The sequence below is a fragment of the Anabrus simplex genome, chromosome 1, assembly GCF_040414725.1.
Source record: "Anabrus simplex isolate iqAnaSimp1 chromosome 1, ASM4041472v1, whole genome shotgun sequence".
NCBI classification, from domain to species: domain Eukaryota; kingdom Metazoa; phylum Arthropoda; class Insecta; order Orthoptera; family Tettigoniidae; genus Anabrus; species Anabrus simplex.
In genome coordinates this window covers 1,641,607,615-1,641,625,817 of record NC_090265.1, presented here as the reverse complement: position 1 = coordinate 1,641,625,817, position 18,203 = coordinate 1,641,607,615, and the positions used below count along the sequence as shown (strand labels likewise).

Sequence of the window (18,203 nt, the reverse complement as noted above, 5' to 3'; positions counted from 1 at the left end):
GGAATCGAACCCACCTCTACTCAGTTGACCTCCGGAGGCTGAGTGGACCCCGTTACAGCCCTCGTACCACTTTTCAAATTTCGTAGCAGAGCCGGGCCTCTGGGGATGGCAGCTAATCACACTAACCACTACACCACAGAGGCGGACAACAACACGGTTCAACCCGAAAAAAAAAGAACTAAATGATTCTACACACCGTGGAAGCTTCACTTCTAAGATCAGTTTGGTGGACATTTTCTACAATCGGGAGTAAACTTAGCTGAAGCTAAAAAACAACGGCATCACCTGCGCTTGTGTAAGGGGCTTTGTTGTGACCTAGACGAAACGCCAGTCAAAGACAGTGGAAATTTGTTTAAAATACGGCTCCGTGTGTATTTATTTATTTATTTATTTATTTATTTATTTATTTATTTATTTATTTATTTATTTGTGACAAAAGGTCCCATGAGCCTATGGCTCGTGATAGGAACAATACAGTACATACTTTAGTTAAGACGACATAATAATTACATTACAGATTACAGGTACATTTTTGGATAAATAAGGGATAGTTCTTTAACGCGTTAGAGTCATAGTTTTTCAGAAGTATATTCAGATATTGCATGGCTATAAGATGTTAAATATGGGCTATTAATTAAAGTAAGTTATATTAAGATATCTGTATAGGAGTAATATTCCTTCAGTTTTTTTCCTTGAAACATTTAACCGATTTGCAGTTATTCATAGGTAAGGGTTATTCTGCCCGAGGTGTTCCTGAGCCGGAGTTTACGTGCGGTAAGGTGGCCAGTTCCTTTCCGCTCCTCCATTCCCTTTACACCCCACCAACAGCGCGTGGCAACCCATCCAACTCCTGACCACGCCCAATGTTGCTTAACTTCGGAGATCTCACGGGATCAGGTGTTTCAACACGGCTACGGCCGTTGGCACAGTTATTCATAACAGGAGGAAATACATTATATTCTCTAAACACTAACGATTCTATGTCTTTCACTCCATACTTTACTGAATTGTAAGTATCGTTAATTGTAAGTATTCTTAATGATCCGCCAGTTTTATATCAATGAATTTCACTAAAATAGTAGTAGTTAATATCAGAATGGGTTAATTTCCTCTCTAGCTCATACATAAAGAAGGATGATGAAAATGCACTTTGCTTTTGGAACGGAAGAATATTTGACTCTGATAAAACTTCGGGTGACTATTTGAGGAAGGGAAATTCATACATGATTTTGATAGCTCTTTTCTGTAGAATTTCCAAATGATTAACATAATCTTTCTTACATCTTCCCCAAATGAAGCTTATGTATGTTAAACGTGGGTGTATTACTGCATAATATATACACTTCACTTCAATTGTTGGTGACAAATATTCATCATCATCATCTGTTTACCCTCCAGGTTCGGTTTTTCCCTCGGATTCAGCGAAGGATCCCACCTCAAGGGCAGTGTCCTGGAGCCTCAGACTCTTGGTCGGGGATACAACTGGGGAGTATGACCAGTACCTCTCCCAGGCGGCCTCACCTGCTATGCTGAACAGGGGCCTTGTGGAGGGATGAGGAAGATTGGAAGGGATAGGCAAGGAAGAGGGAAGGAAGCGGCCGTGGCCTTAAGTTAGGTACCATCACGGCATTCGCCTGGAGGAGAAGTGGGAAACCACGGAAAACCACTTCCAGGATGGCTGAGGTGGGAATCGAACCCACCTCTACTCAGTTGACCTCCCGAGGCGGTGAGAAATATTACTGTATATTAATCTGTACATTATTCTTATCAAAGGGGATTTTCCAGGAAGGTGTCGAGTCTATACTATACGAAGATACATAGCTGAGTTGATTCTCTCTATTACAAGGCAGTGTTTTAGCAAAAGATGACGAAGACTTGTTTCCTGGTCACTACTGTGTCGGTTTCTTTTGTCTACACAAAATTATCTACGCTGAATTTATGACGTTGATTCATGATAGACCAAAAACCATGTTTAAAATTTCAACGTGTCCCGCTTGCTTCGGCCGCCTCTCTTTAAACGGAAAGTAATTTCAAAAACACCAACGCTCCACAAGTGCACATGAATAGAGTTATCCCTTCCTAAGCTGCTAAGTACTATGTGGTCGAAATTGTGTCGCACATATGGATTTGGACTGTTCTGTGGCCGTATGCTCTTCATGACACCAAGCCTACTTTTAATGATGTTTTCACTATTGGGTTTTTCTGTGGTGGTTGGTATGGCGAAGCGTAGTGCGTGCATGAAGAGGAAGTATTGGGACAAACACAAACTCTCAGACCTTCAGAAGAATTAACCAGGTGCAGTTAAAAGACTCATCTGGAATGGAATCGAACGCGGTACCTTCTAAACCGAAGGCTACGATACCCACCATTCAGGAGCCAGACTTATTATGTACCTATGTAAACAAATTCATAATTAGACCCCAGAAGGTTAGGCAGTAATAGGTTAGAACAAACTACAGTAATTTGTCGAGTAACACGTGCAGTAACATAACTTGTAGAGGGTTCTAAAACACTGAGCTCCTAATGATTATGCAAATCTCATAGCAGAACTGTTGTCCGGGCTAGAATATACGTCTTGTTACTCGCTCCAGTAACTTTGCAGTCTAACCTATTAATGCCCAAACATCCGAACTATACTCATAATTTATCTCACCCATGGACATAATTGAGATCTAATTGTGTCAAACCGTGTGTTTTCCTAGTGTCTATGAGGCTTGTAATGTGAATGTCGTATCAAATAGTATTTTGTCCACCGAAACGACTGGAGCAAAACGTGTTATGTTTGCGGACATATTTAGTTAAGTTACAGTGCAGTGCTGGTCTCGTGGTGTCGGGGTATCGCACATGCCTCTTACTCAAAAGCCCCGAGTTCGATTCCCATTCAGGCAAGGGAATTTTATCTGGCTCTAAGTCCACTCAGTATACGTGATAATAATTCTGTGCGTCAGTGGTAAACTATCGTAAATGCAAAAACGGTGGTTTTGAGGTTTGTGTCGTATGTATATGATTTGTTTTGATTGTGCCTTCTTATGGGTACACTATTGGATGTTTCGAAGCAGTGAAGATATGCTTTGTTATATTATCATAAGGGTAAGGAGAACGTAGTAATAAAAATGGTAAGTGAGAATACAACAGTTCAGCCTTATACTGTCCGCCGCACTTATCCTATTAGCTCTTACGATAGTTTATCGCATTCAGACTTGTCGATTAGACCTGCCTTAAAGGTAGCAAAATATGCCCTCAACAGCTTCCTGTAAAGATAGTTGTATATCACTTACGACAGTGTTAAGAAGGAAGCCATATTTTCTAGTGTCGATATAGTTTATGCAACTTTTAAACCTTTTTCAGTCTGTCAAAAACACTAATTATAACACTGTAACATATTTGTAACACTATAATATACTGTTAGCTAAGTCGACACTATATGGCTTCCATGACTTCATTAAAGACAGTTTTCATTCATACTGAATACCAAAGACTGTGATATACTTTATATTACATATTTCACTGTGAAACAAGAATCACACGTTGCAGTTGCTATAACCGGATTTAAGAACATTGCAGACGTTTATGAAATTGAATTTCACATTCCTACTGTTTGCACTCCAGATAATACTAAGAGTTCAACGACTAATGATGACGTGAAATTACTGCGAAAATAGAATAGCAATGGTACTAAATGGTGGTTCGTTTTCCATGATTTCATTAAGGACAGTATTCGTCCACAGTAAAAAACCAGAAGGCTATACTATATTTTTTTTTATTTGAGAAATATTTCATCATGCAAAGAAAAATCACAAATCTCAGTCACGAAACGAAGTTTGAAAGAATTCGTCACCTACTTCTTATTGAGGACACCATGATTCGAATTTCGACCTTATTATTTTATTTAAAAAATTAAGTATCACGTCCCTACGTTCACTTTCCAAGATTTCTACAATTATGAAAAACGCAAGACTACAACGAAAATAGAAATATCGGCAGCAAGTCGCTGTTGGTCTTCTCTGATTAATGAAATATGTATAGTTTTCATTCATATTAAAGACGGAAGACCGAGCGAATTAGCCCTGCGGTTAGGATCGCTTGGCCGTGATATTCAATTCGGGAGATGGTGGGTTCGAATCCCATCGTCGATATCCCTGAAGACGTTTTCCAGTGATTTCCCATTGTTGTGCCAGGCAACCTGTACTTGAATTAAGGCCATGATGGTCGCTATCTTCCCAATCCTAACCGTTTCGCATCCTTGAGTCTCCGAAAACCTTCAGTGTTTTAGTGCGACCTTAAACCACTAGCAAAATAAATAAATAAATAAATAAATAAATAAATAAATAAATAAATAAATAAATAAATAAATAAATAAATAAATAAATAAATAAATAAATAACATTAATTAATTATTGAAAGAGAGAAGACGATAACATATTTTGTGTTATTATAGACATATTTCACCATCAAAAGAAAAATCATATATCATTGTCATAAATCTTATTTTTAAGGACTTCGTCACAGACTTCTTGCCAAGTTGGCCTAATTTGAACCTTGACCTACGCATTCTGGATTTTTGAAATTAATTATCACACCCCTATAATACACATTCTATGGAAAAATAGAAATCAGCGGCTAATAATCACGCAAACTTTCAACGAAAAGAGAAACATCGCAAAGAGAGGTACTAAATGGTGTTTGGTTTTTCCCTGATTTCTTTATAGGTCTGTTGTCATTCACATTAAAACAGAAGACTGTAACACTGGTTCTGGTAATTCCTACGATCCACTTATGCACTGGAGGTTTCCTACTTACGATCAGATACACTTGCACTGGAGGGGGAGTCGCACTGTCACTCACCTGACGTGTGTGTGTGTAGTTCGGAGCGCACCTGTGAAGTGTCACCTCAAAGCGCCGAGCTATTCTTCACACTACTGGCCTCTAATTGCAGTGAGTCGCTCATTTTAAATCTGTCCACAATGCAGCGCCATTGGCCAGGTGCACGTGGTCCAGCGATTCCTGACCTCGACCGATCAACAGGTGGGGGAACTATGGGCTCTTCAGTAAGCTGTAGACAAGCGACTGCTTCTGGTTCGTGGGTTCGTACCCAGAACAACCCGGACTGATGCGCAAGCGTCGTCAACGCAGTACGCGTTGTGTCACATACGCAAACGATTAGTCGTCGGCTCTCATTGGCTTTTCATGAAGGCATCTGCGGGTCGAATACCGTCTAATACATGTGTTAATCTTGAAATTCAAAAGAAAAAGTACCCCTGGTTTGGTTTCTACGCAAAATTGGTAGTCCTGTGGCTACCAACAGTCATGTAAAACTACAAATTTGCTTTTTTCTTAGATTATTCATCCGCATTCTACTCCTAAGGTAATTGGCTTGATAGCGACGGAAGTCGGTTGCATTTAAGGGTATGTAAATATCATAATCCGTGTTTTGGCTTTCGGTACGTTGAAACTCCTTTGGAACGAAATTTCGTCAACTCGGCGTTTTTTATTTCCATTGCAAATAAATGGACGCTAAATTATTATTATTATTATTATTATTATTATTATTATTATTATTATTATTATTATTATAATTTTCTTTTTTTGTTATTGGCTTTACGTCGCACCGACACAGATAGGTCTTATGCCGACGATGGGACAGGAAGGGCTAGGAGTGGGAAGGAACTGGCCGTGGCCTTAATTAAGGTACAGCCCCAGCATTTGCCTGGTGTGAAAATGGGAAACGACGGAAAACCATCTTCAGGGCTGCCGACAGTGGGGTTCGAACCCACTATCTCCCGAATACTGGATACTGGCCGCACTTAAGTGACTGCAGCTATCGAGTTCGGTATTATTATTATTATTATTATTATTATTATTATTATTATTATTTTACAACCTTCTGTCCAACTAGGGAGCGCTATTAAAATTATTTAGCAGATGAATTTGCTTTCTTCTCCTCGAGGAATATACTCAACCTGACGCTGTGGTTCTTTCCGTTCTTCGATCCATCCAATGGTGGTTCTCAACGTGGTTTTTTAAGGTCATAGTGATGTTTGTTCACCAACGTTCTAAAGCTAGGCCTGTTCCACATAATTTCACTTGTTATGCTGATTGATTGAAGTTCCTTTTCAATTTTTCAATTTCAATTATCCAGAATTAAACATCGTTTTAGTAAGTCTTTCATTATCCATTCTTTGAATATGACCATACAATATTTCAATCGCCTTTTTTAATTGTGTCTGCTATTTTCTCAGAATTCTGGTACAATCCACACTCCTTCTCTGTGTACTGGGCCATCTTCCTAAGGATTATTATTATTATTATTATTATTATTATTATTATTATTATTATTATTATTATTATTATTATTATTATTATTATTATTATTATTATTATTATTATTATTATTATTATTATTATTGCCCGCCTGGTGGGCATAATCGTTAAGGCGTCGGGTATATATGGTCTGACACCGTGGTTAGCCGGTTCGAGTCCCGTTGGTCGAAATAATTTTCACCATCAGAATGTTGCCCAGCAAGGGAGGAGAGGTGATGGTATACAATTTCTAATCACCAGAGTGCGTGTCGAAAGCCTGGTTTCAATTCTAAACCTCTCCGAAGTGTTTTTATGGAGTGGGAGCATAGGATGCTGTTGATGATAATTCGTAAGTCGGATGGTGACGTTAAGCTTTGTGCAGACCCCTTGGTGCTATTCGAGAGGATTACAATATTTGTGGGCACCGGGTTCAAACCTCACCCTTCTATCACGTAGGTCGAGTCATATTTTTTTGCTATTTGCTTTACGTCGCACCGACACAGATACGTCTTATGGCGACGATGGGATAGGAAAGGCCTAGAAATTGGAAGGAGGCGGCCGTGGCCTTAATTAAGTTACAGCCCCGACATTTGCCTGGTGTGAAAATGGGAAACCACGGAAAACCATCTTCAGGGCTGCCGATAGTGGGGCTCGAACGCACTATCTCCCGATTACTAGATACTGGCCCCACTTAAGCGTCTGCAGCTATCGAGCTCGGTGAGTCATAAGTCATGGCAACTATATCTTTTCTCGCGAACAGGAGACAGCACGGAAAATCTAAGATATGCATTTAGAAACGTACGGCATGTACTTGAGTATGATGCTACTAGATGGTGTATGTAAACAACAGTGTGGGTCTAAGCATGCCCCCAAGTTCAGTGTGTGAGTGAGAGCGTCACAACGGTGAGGAGGGGAGGTTCTTCCACACCCGCCTTATTCGCCTGATCTGAGCCCATGTGACTATGATCTAATCCCCAAAGTCAAGGAGCGATTACGCGGACAACGGTTTGCTAACAAAGAGGACATCGTAACAGCATTTCGAAGAGAGGTGTCACACGTTAGCGATACACATGCAGAGAATGGTATTCAGCGCCTGCCCCACCGCTGGCAACGTAGTCTTGTGTATTTGCTGTCTATACCCTAATAAAACAATGTTTACCAATAACCTGTCTTCTGTCACTTTCCTACGAGAATCTCCTGCAGTCAGAATTTGTCTTGATGCACTATGCATAAGTACATGCCCTATATTTTCTAATGCATATCTTAGATTTTCCGTGTTGTTGCTGTTCGCGAGAAAGAAATAGTTGCCATGACTTATGACTCGGCCCTGGTATTGTATATCACGTGATTCATTTCATCTAATTAACTCCTCTAATGAGGTTGATGTCAGGAAGGGCATCTGGTCGTAAAACTCGCTATGAAGATTCATCTCACTTCGTACCTGATTGCGTGGAGAAACGGGACAAAGTTTGGACACACGCTATTATTATTATTATTATTATTATTGTTGTTATTGTTATTATTATTATTATTATTATTATTATTATTATTATTATTATTATTATTATTATTATTATTATTGTCTTTCATTTATGGCCAATAAAGAACACGTTAAGTAACTGTTGCAAGATTTTGATAGTCCTTTTTGCATCCCAGAATAGCTGCTTTCTTTAGTTGGCAGCCTGCCGCCTTTCCATCGTCCTACCACTGTCCTGCTTTCCTGCTTTTGTTCTTTTTGGAAGCCCTTGAAGTTGTTGATTTGTCACTGGTAGGTACTGTGCTCTTTGTTTGAGATGTCGTCTTGCCTTCGATCAGCCTTGTGCCTAGTTAGTTCACATCGGGATTTGCTCTGAAATGAGTAACAGCTGAACACAACCCGATGTGGGACACTGGTATGGGGAGACGTCAACCCCGACACGGCGCGACTCAGTGGCTGATAGGGGAAGTTCCTGTACAAATACAGGACTGGTGTCAATAAGGCCTAGCCAAATAAACACTCGCGGATAAACTGAGGTAAAATGGAAATCGGTGAACAGTCTCGATGAGGGAAGTGTACATTCAGTTTTCCCAATGGAGAGAGGGCGAAAGAATTGGCTCTACGGCGAATTACCGTAGTTCTAGCATAGGATAGAGTAATTTATCCCCCCCCCCCCCCGCCATTTAGTCTGTAAAATATCACATTATTATTATTATTATTATTATTATTATTATTATTATTATTATTATTATTATTATTATTATTATTTCCGACTCGTTGGCTGAATGGTCAGCGTCCTGGCCTTCGGTTCAGAGGGTCCCGGGTTCGATTCCAGGCCGGGTCGGGGATTTTAACCTTAATTGGTTAATTCAAATGGCCCGGGAGCTGGGTGTTCGTGCTGTCCCCAAGATCCCTGCAACTCATACACCACACATAACACTATCCTCCACCACAATAACACGCAGTTACCTACACATGGCAGATGCCGCCCACCCTCATCGGAGGGTCTGCCTTACAAGGGCTGCACTCGGCTAGAAATAGCCACACGAAATTTAAAAAAAATTATTATTATTATTATTATTATTATTATTATTATTATTATTATTATTATTATTATTATTATTGGTACAGGGATTTATTGTGGAACGCAGATGTAAGGAAGAGCGTGGGGAGTTTGGCTGCACAACGGATCACGTAGGGCAAACATTTACTTTATCAAAAATTGGAAATTTTACTTCTTTCCTCTCTCAAAACCCAAAAAGAGTAATCTAGTGATTTAACAAGAAGTAGGTGAAATATTACTTGAGAATATTCACATTTAAAATCGAGCACGTCAGCTTCAACAATACATTGGACTTAGAAGTCCTTAATAGGGCATAATTGCTCCGAAGAAGTACACATTACAGAGCCTGAGCTTTAATAAAGTGAAGCGTCACGTGTTATATTCTCAGTTACACTAGTAACCAACTGGATGACCCCACTTCATCTTGTCCACATACAGGTTGCTCCAAGGTGGGCTCATCAATTACAACGTTTCACAAACAGGTGAAGTACTGTTGCACAAGGGACCCTAAATGTAGACACGGTTGCCCGCAAAACCGTAAAGAATATACAGGGGAATATTACCCCTTGCATATGATGCCACTAGATGATGTATGTAAACAACATGGGTCTAAGCATGTCCCCAAGTTCAGTGTGTGAGTGAGAGCGTCACAACGGTGAGGATGGGAGGTTCTTCCACACCCGCCTTATTCGCCTGATCTGAGCCCATGTGACTATGATCTAATCCCCAAAGTCAAGAAGCCTATTGTACTATGCCTTAAGTTTACAACAAAACAGGCCATTAACAAACGGCAAGGAGTCGAGACAGCAGCACTCCTTAGAATAATATTCTGGAAAAGACAAGAACCTAAGTAGGCTTAAAGCCCAGTGACACAGAGGCCAATCCCATGCTCAAAGGGATGACTAAAAAGGGAACGTTTAAAGCCCGATACAAATTTCCAAAATTTTAGAGGCGACTAAAAGGAGCGACTAAGGGATGATTGTATTAGAACCATGAAACTACTCATGATTAGTACCATCACGTGGGGAACACCATGTGTCGCCTTTATTGTGAGGTTTGTGATTAGCAGTCGCAGAGAGTGGTTCACTGTGGGTTTACAGTACCTGTGATCAGTAACACTATACGCGGAACACCACGGCCTTACGTTGCCTGTGAATAGTACCATTATGTGAGAAACACCACTGGTCTGGGCGTTCCCTGTGATTAGTACCACTATATGAGCGACACCGTGGGTCTGGTTTGCCTGTGATTGTGCACTAACTATGTGAGGAACACCACGGTAATAACAGCACCCATGATTAGTACACCTAGGTGAGAAACACCATAGGTCTGCGTTACCTGTGCGACGAACAATACTTATGAGTAGTATCGTAATGTGGGGAATACCGTGGGTTTACGCTACTTTTGATTAGAACCGCAACACGAAAAATACCATCGTTCTACTTTATTAACGATAAGTACCATTATGAGAGTCTATTGACCTGGATTTTGGACCCCTTTTAGACAACAAGCATCATCGATTCAGTATTGTGCCTTCGAAACAGTCCCTTGTTTTAAGATAGTTTCTGGGAAGGTGGGACATTGTGGGTCCATCCATTCATTCTTCATCATCACATTTTGAATTCTGGCCAGTGGATGAATTTTGGACTTTTAAATTGTCATTAAATTTCGTAGCATTTAGGTGCCGATGACCCACAGCACATTAATAATAATAATAATAATAATAATAATAATAATAATAATAATAATAATAATAATAATAATAATAATAATAATAATAATAATAATAATAATAATAATCAAAGTGTTGGAAATTGAAAAACTTTAGTCACCCAGCTCAGAAGTGGAAGGGGAGAGTTCCGAGGATCCCCACTCGTGCTCCCTAACATTAAATATTTTCCCAGTAGGGAAAATAAATTGAGTCCAAAGATTGTGCAGAAGGTCCTACATTTCAGTGCAGAATGAAAGGATGACATATTATCAAGAAAACCCCTGAAATATTCACCGCAAAACACACGCTGGCACAATCACATATTTAGGTAAATTCTCCCATTACCTATCAGCTCTGCCACCCTCTCTCTCCTGCATCCTGTCCCCTCTAATCTTCGTCAAGTCGCAGTCTCAATCACTGGAGCAATTCAGACAAGAATGTCCTAAAGCGCTCTCCTTAAGTAGATCCGCAGAGGAAGGTTCTAGATCTAGACTATGCTAGAATCCAGAGCGCTGATAGGCCAAATTTGCATTCCCTACCCTGGGTTCTGATTGGTTAGAGAACTTAGTTGCAGGCATGTGATAGGCCGATTACATTAGAGGAGGAACCAGTTGAAGTGTTGACAACTTTGGCACATAAAAACAGTAACTAGAAGAATGTTTTAAAACCATAATACATTTATTTTTCCCTGGTGGTTAACCGGGACTTAGCCCACCAGAGACAACTAGGAAATAGATGTCAGAGCCATTCTAACCATCGGAGAAGAAACTTTTAGAAATTTAGAAAAATTCTCAATCACTGTCAGAGTTGGCCACAGTGGATAAGGTGCACAGTTTAAATAAGCGGGGAAGGTGTACCCCCTGGTATTATTATTATTATTATTATTATTATTATTATTATTATTATTATTATTATTATTATTATTATTATTATTAACTACCTCCGTAGCGTAACGGTTAGAGCTATTAGCTGCCATCCTCGTGGGGCTTAATTCGATTCCCGGTACTGCCATACATTTAAGAATAGCAGGAGTTCTGGTATGTAGTTAAAATGGTACGTGCAGCTCACCTCCATTGGGGTATTGCCTGAAAATACCTGCATCACCTCAGGATGAGGACACGAGTTTATCTTTTATTATTATTGTTACGGAGTTATCCGTGGAAGGCAGAGGTGAAAGAAGGTGCGGGCCGGAATGGGTCTAACTACAAGTCTTAAAGATGAAATTTAAATTTAAATAAAGGTTATATTTCCAACAGAAAACAACATTTAATAATTTTCACTAAGTGAAATAACAAAGAAAATCAGGTACAATGCAACTTTACAAAAGAAAGCACAAGCTACGGGGACTTTACAATTTCTGGGCTACGGGCCCAAATTCGTCAATCCTTGAGCTCACAGCTCACAACCACAAGATATCAAAGGGCAGAGCGCCCCTAATTACATGGAGCACTAGCTCCCAGCAATCAAAATGTCACGCCTCCCCGAGGCACCTTTTCAAAATACCGTAAAGAGCTGACCCGCTCTCAATCTTTCAAGCCTATTGTTGTTTGAGTTGTTTTAGTCATCAGTCCATAGACTGTTTGATGCAGCGCTCCATGCCACCCTATCCTGCGCTAACCTTTTCATTTCTACGTAACTATTGTATCCTACATCTGCTCTAATCTGCTTGTCATATTCATACCTTGGTCTACCCCTACCGTTCTTACCACCTACACTTCCTTCAAAAACCAACTGAACAAGTCCTGGGTGTCTTAAGATGTGTCCTATCATTCTATCTCTTCTTCTCGTCAAATTTAGCAACAAAAATCTCCTTTCACCAATTCGATTCAGTATCTCTTCATTCGTGATTCGATCTATCCATCTCACCTTCAGCATTCTTCTGTAACACCACATTTCAAAAGCTTCTATTCTCTTTCTTCTGAGGTAGTAATCGTCCATGTTTCACTTCCATACAATGCCACGCTCCACACGAAAGTCTTCAAAAACATCTTTCTAATTCCGATATCAATGTTTGAAGTGAGCAAATTTCTTAAGAAAGCTCTTCCTTGCTTGTGCTAGTCTGCATTTATGTCCTCCTTACTTCTGCCATCGTTAGTTATTTTACTACCCAACTAACAATATTCATCTACTTCCTTCAAGACTTCATTTCTAAATCTAATATTTCCTACATCACCTGCCTTCGTTCGACTGCACTCCAGTACTTTTGTTTTGGACTTATTTATTTTCATCTTGTACTCCTTACCCAAGACTTCATCCATACCATTCAGCAACTTCTCGAGATCTTCTGCAGTCTCAGATAAAATAACAATATCATCGGCAAATCTCAAGGTTTTGATTTCCTCTCCTTGGATTGTGATTCCCTTTCCAAATTTCTCTTTGATTTCCTTTACTGCCTGTTTTATGTAAACACTGAAAAGGGGAGGGGAAAAACCGCAGCCTTGCCTCACTCCTTTCTGCATTGCTGCTTCTTTTTCAAAGCCCTCGATTCTTATCACTGCAGACTGATTTTTATACAGATTGTAGATAATTCTTCGTTCTCGGTATCTGATCCCTATCATCTTCAGAATCATAAATAGCTTGGTCCAATCAACGTTATCGAATGCCTTTTCTAGATCTACGAATGCCATGTACGTGGGCTTGTTCTTCTTGATTCGATCCTCTAAAATCAGACGTAAAGTCAGGATTGCTTCACGTGTTCCTACATTTCTTCTGAAGCCAAATTGATCTTCTCCCAACTCAGCTTCAACTTGTTTTTCCATTCTTCTATAAATAATACGTGTTTAAATTTTGCAGGCATGAGATACTATACTAATGGTGCGGTAGTTTTCACACCTGTCAGCACCAGCTTTCTTGGGAATAGCTATAACAACATTCTTCCGAAAATCGGATGGGACTTCTCCTGTCTCATACATCTTGCACACTAAATGAAATAACCTTGCCATGCTGGTTTCTCCTAAGGCAGTCAGTAATTCAGAGGGAATGTCATCAATTCCAGGTGCCTTGTTCCTATTGAGGTCACTCACAGCTCTGTCAAACTCTGACCTCAAAATTGGGTCTCCCATTTCATCAGCATCAACAGCCTCTTCATGTTCCAGAACCAAATTATCTACATCTTTACCTTGATACAACTGTTGGATATGCTTCTGCCATCTTTCTGCTTTGCCTTCTTTCTCTAGAATCTCTTAATATTCAAACACTAAGATTTCCTTTCTCCAAAGGTTTCCTTGATTTTCCTGTAGGCAGCATCTACCTTTCCCAGGACTATACAGCTTTCGACATCCTTGCACTTCTCCTTCAGCCATTCTTCCTTAGCTACTTTGCACTTTCTATCTACTTCATTCTTTAATCGCCTGTATTCCTTTCTGCCATCTTCATTTCTAGCATTCTTGTATTTTCGTCGTTCATCAATCAGGTCTAGTATCTCCCGAGTTATCCACTGATTCTTAGTTGATCTTTTCTTTCTTCGAAACATTTCTTCAGCAGCACTACTGACTTCATTTTTCATGACTCTCCACTCCTCCTCTATAGTGTTTCCTTCAGCCTTTTCATTTAGTCCTTGTGCAACATGTTCCTTGAAACAATCACTCACACTCTTTTCTTTCAACTTGTCTAGATCCCATCTTTTTGCATTCTTTCCTTTCTTCAATATCTTCAACTTCAGATGGCATTTCATGACCAACAAGTTGTGGTCAGAGTCCACGTCTTCTCCTGGGAAAGTTTCGCAATCCAACACCTGATTTCTGAATCTCTGCCTAATCATAATGAAGTCTATTTGATACCTTCCAGTGTCTCCAGGTCTCGTCCACGTATACAGCCGTCGTTTGTGGTGTTTGAACCAAGTATTGGCAATGACTAAATTATGATCAGTGCAGAATTCAACCAGCCGACTTCCTCTTTCGTTCCTTTGTCCCAATACAAATTCTCCTAGTGTACTACCTTCTCTTCCTTGGCCTATCACTGCATTCCAGTCTCCCATCACAATTAGATTCGCGTCACCTTTTACATATTGTATTAAATCTTCTATCTCGTAGTATATTCTTTCGATTTCTTCATCATCCGCTGAACTAGTAGGCATATAGACCTGCACTATTGTGGTGGGCATTGGTTTGGTGTCTATCATGACGACAATAATTCTTTCACTATGCTGGTCATAGTAGCTTACCCGCTGCCCTATTTTCTTATTCATTATTAAACCAACTCCTGCATTTCCCCTGTTAAGAGGCCATACACGGACTTTATTACAAACTGCCCACAAGGCACACTTATAAATAAACAGGGGTAAGTTGTACCCAACCTACAGGGACTTTGCAATGAAGGAAAAACAACAGGGTAAGTTACTGGCCCAAAGTACAGAGAGGACTGGAAGCGTGAACTTGCACTCCTAAATACACATTTTAAAACCTAAATGGCTCTCGGCCGATTACACGGGGGCTAATCCCAAGCTAGGGAGGTGACTCGTATGATAAAACTTTAACACATTAAGGAAGAGAAGTGTTATGAAAACGTAGTCACCTCAACTTCAAAATGAACGGGAGCTCGAGAGAGTAAAGCACTCTCTATCCCCGAATTACAGTTCAAGTTATGTGATGTTTTTACAAGGATTGAAAAGGCTTACATATTTAAAGGTATAGGTTACATATTAAAGGTTTCGAACCTTCCCCGCGAGTTAAACTGCTGAGCTAGCAAGAAATAAAGATGTTAAAAGGCCACCTTGTTGAAGAGCTGCTGCCGGAAGAACGAGGCGCTTCCCGCCCCCTGATACATATTCACAAACAGAGAAAGATGTTATACGAGTGGCCCGGAGACAAGTAAATCAGCAGTTTTTATACCCTCGAGGAAAGTTCGAGACCTTTCCTGAATGATAACAACCCGCCCTCAAACTTTTATTGGCTACAGTACACAGATACATACAAAATTGAAGAAGAGCCCCGATTGGCCGAAAATTAATTACAGAAATTCCTGATTGGCTACATTCAAAACAGGCGAAAAGAAAGGATTAATATTGCCAACCCACAAATGACAGAACAAAATTTAGTAAAGACAAAACTTATGAATACAAAATATCTCCAAGAAAGTTCATTCCTTCACACCAGAGCGCATTATCATAGTTTTTGGTAGAGACATCTGTTAGAGATGTCCACACTTCTTGATCAATGAAAAACAAAAGCCAATCAAAAACACACAGTGACATCTTCTGATAAACAGTAGAGTTAGTTCAGTTGTTAAAGTTCAGGGTTTCTCCAGTAGAGAGGTAAGTTAAGGCGGAACATTCAAATATGCGGCGTATAGGTGTACCAACCGGTACAATTATTATTATTATTATTATTATTATTATTATTATTATTATTATTACGTAGCTCAGAATACTCTATTCAAACCGGCTCTTCAAACAGGCAAGGTGGGCGTGAAAATTACGTAAGTGAAACAATCTGTAAAGGAGGGAAACGTTTTGCCCAAGAAAACATTTAATAATAATAATAATAATAATAATAATAATAATAATAATAATAATAATAATAATAATAATAGTCCAACTCCTTGGCTGAATGATCAGCGTTTATGGCTTCGGTTCAGAGGGTTCCGGGTTCGATTCCCGTCCGGGTCAGGGATTTTAATCTTGTGTAATGAACTCTCCTGGCTCGGGGACTGGTTGTTTGTGTTTGTCCCAACACTTTCCTCTTTCCTACTCAGACAAACACACCAGCAACCACAATAGTGATTACAGGAAGAGCATCCAGTTGTAAAACAGGGAAAAATCTCCATGTGCGATACAATTCGCACCCGCAACCCTACAAGATGTGGTTAGGCGGAATAATAATAATAATAATAATAATAATAATAATAATAATAATAATAATAATAATAATAATAATAATAATAATAATAATTTATTTATTTATTTATTTATTTATTTATAACTTATCTGAAATACATTTGCAAATATGCAGTAGGATATTATACATTATCTTTGCAATTATTTACACCTGCAAAGCACTTGATGTGCTTATCTGCCGGTGTAGTTGTTTCATATTTGTATACATTGTTGCAATACTTACTGTTTACAACATTAATAAGGTATGTATATTTACATTAGCATTGTAATTTTGTCATGTGGTGTGAGTTTTTCTTAATCCCTGAAAGTATCACTCAAAGTAGATAAGTCTTTGGTACATTTTTCATTCATGAACAAATATTTAAACTGTAATTTTATTATCTATGATCCATAGTTTCACATGTTTTTTTAGTTGATATTTGGTTTTCAAGTGTGTCAATTCTGAGGGCAACTTGTTCAAAAATTTAGGAACTACAACTTGCAGTGTTCTGGATCCATATTTGTTGTAGTACCTCATGACCTGAAAATAACTTATATGCCTCAGTCTTGTTCCATATGTATGTTCATTAACAATTCTATATTGTGGCTTCCAGTAATTTTCTTTAATTATGTTGTACATATAAAGTTGTTTAACTCTCAAGAACCTTTCTTTCTGGTACATCCCTGTTAACATATCCTCACTTAAGCTAAATATTCCTCTGTTTTCATACCAAAAGAATGCTTTGACAATGCGATTTTGTAACATTTGTACCATGTTTATGTCTGTAACAGAAGCTGATCCCCATACACTTACACCATATGATATAAGTGACTCAACAAGTGAATGATAAACCAATTTTAAGCTATCATGAGGTATTATATACTTAACCATTTGCATTTTGAACAAGCTTAGCCTCAGTCTTTCACACAACTTATTTATATGTTGCTTCCATGAAAAATATCTATCTATTACTATACCTAAATATTTCATGTTATCAACTTCCTCTATTACATAGTCACAATTGCATGATTTTTGTTCACCATCGTGAATGCACTGAACTGAATGGCCTGTTATCTTAATGTTTTCTCTTTGCATTTTTGGGGTAGAAATGTACAAGACTTTTGTTTTTGAAGTGTTAATTATTAGACCCTTATCATGGCACCATTCTTGAAAGTAGTTGTACTCCATTTGTAAATGCTTCTCTGCTACTTTTGGGTTTTTATGTACTGATACAAATAGTTTATCGTCTGCATACATGAAATATTTACATTTTTTAAAACATGAGCTTATATCATTGACAAAAATAATATACAAAATGGGTCCTAGGATACTTCCTTGTGGAACACCTCTTTTAATAGAAGTTATTTCTCCATATATATTATCAATTTTTACCCTATACGTTCGGTCAGTCAGATAACTTTCAAAAACTTTTAGTGGTGTTCCTCTTACCCCAATTTTGCTTAAGGCTGCAATAATTTTTTCATGGGAAATTGAATCAAATGCCTTTGAGAAATCAATAAACATAGCTAAAATGTGCATACCTTGATTTAGCTTCCCATTGATCAAATTGGAGAATTCCTCAAGAAGATTACTTGTACCCTTGTGTTTTTGATAAGCAAATTGATGTTCATCAATAATTTTAAAATTTTCTAAATATGAGATTAGGTGATCAGCAATGTATCTTTCAACTGCTTTACCTATAGTTTGAAGAATAGATATCTGTCTATAGTTTCCATACTGTAAATGTGAACCTTGCTTGTAAATAGGTCTCACTATGGCAGTCTTCAGATCCTTTGGAAAAATACCTGTCTCTATTATTTTATTGATTAGCTTCTGTAT

General features: G+C 38.8%; 1 protein-coding gene across 1 annotated transcript in view; it reads right to left on the bottom strand.

Moving 5' to 3' along the window:
* NKCC (sodium potassium chloride cotransporter) overlaps positions 1-4,907 on the bottom strand; it is a 230,853-nt gene extending 225,946 nt beyond the window's left edge. Inside the window, exon 1 of the mRNA XM_067138361.2 lies at positions 4,846-4,907. The gene's annotated coding sequence lies outside the window, so the exon portion shown is untranslated. The remainder of the gene's footprint in view (positions 1-4,845) is intronic.
* Positions 4,908-18,203: the final 13,296 nt, after the last annotated feature.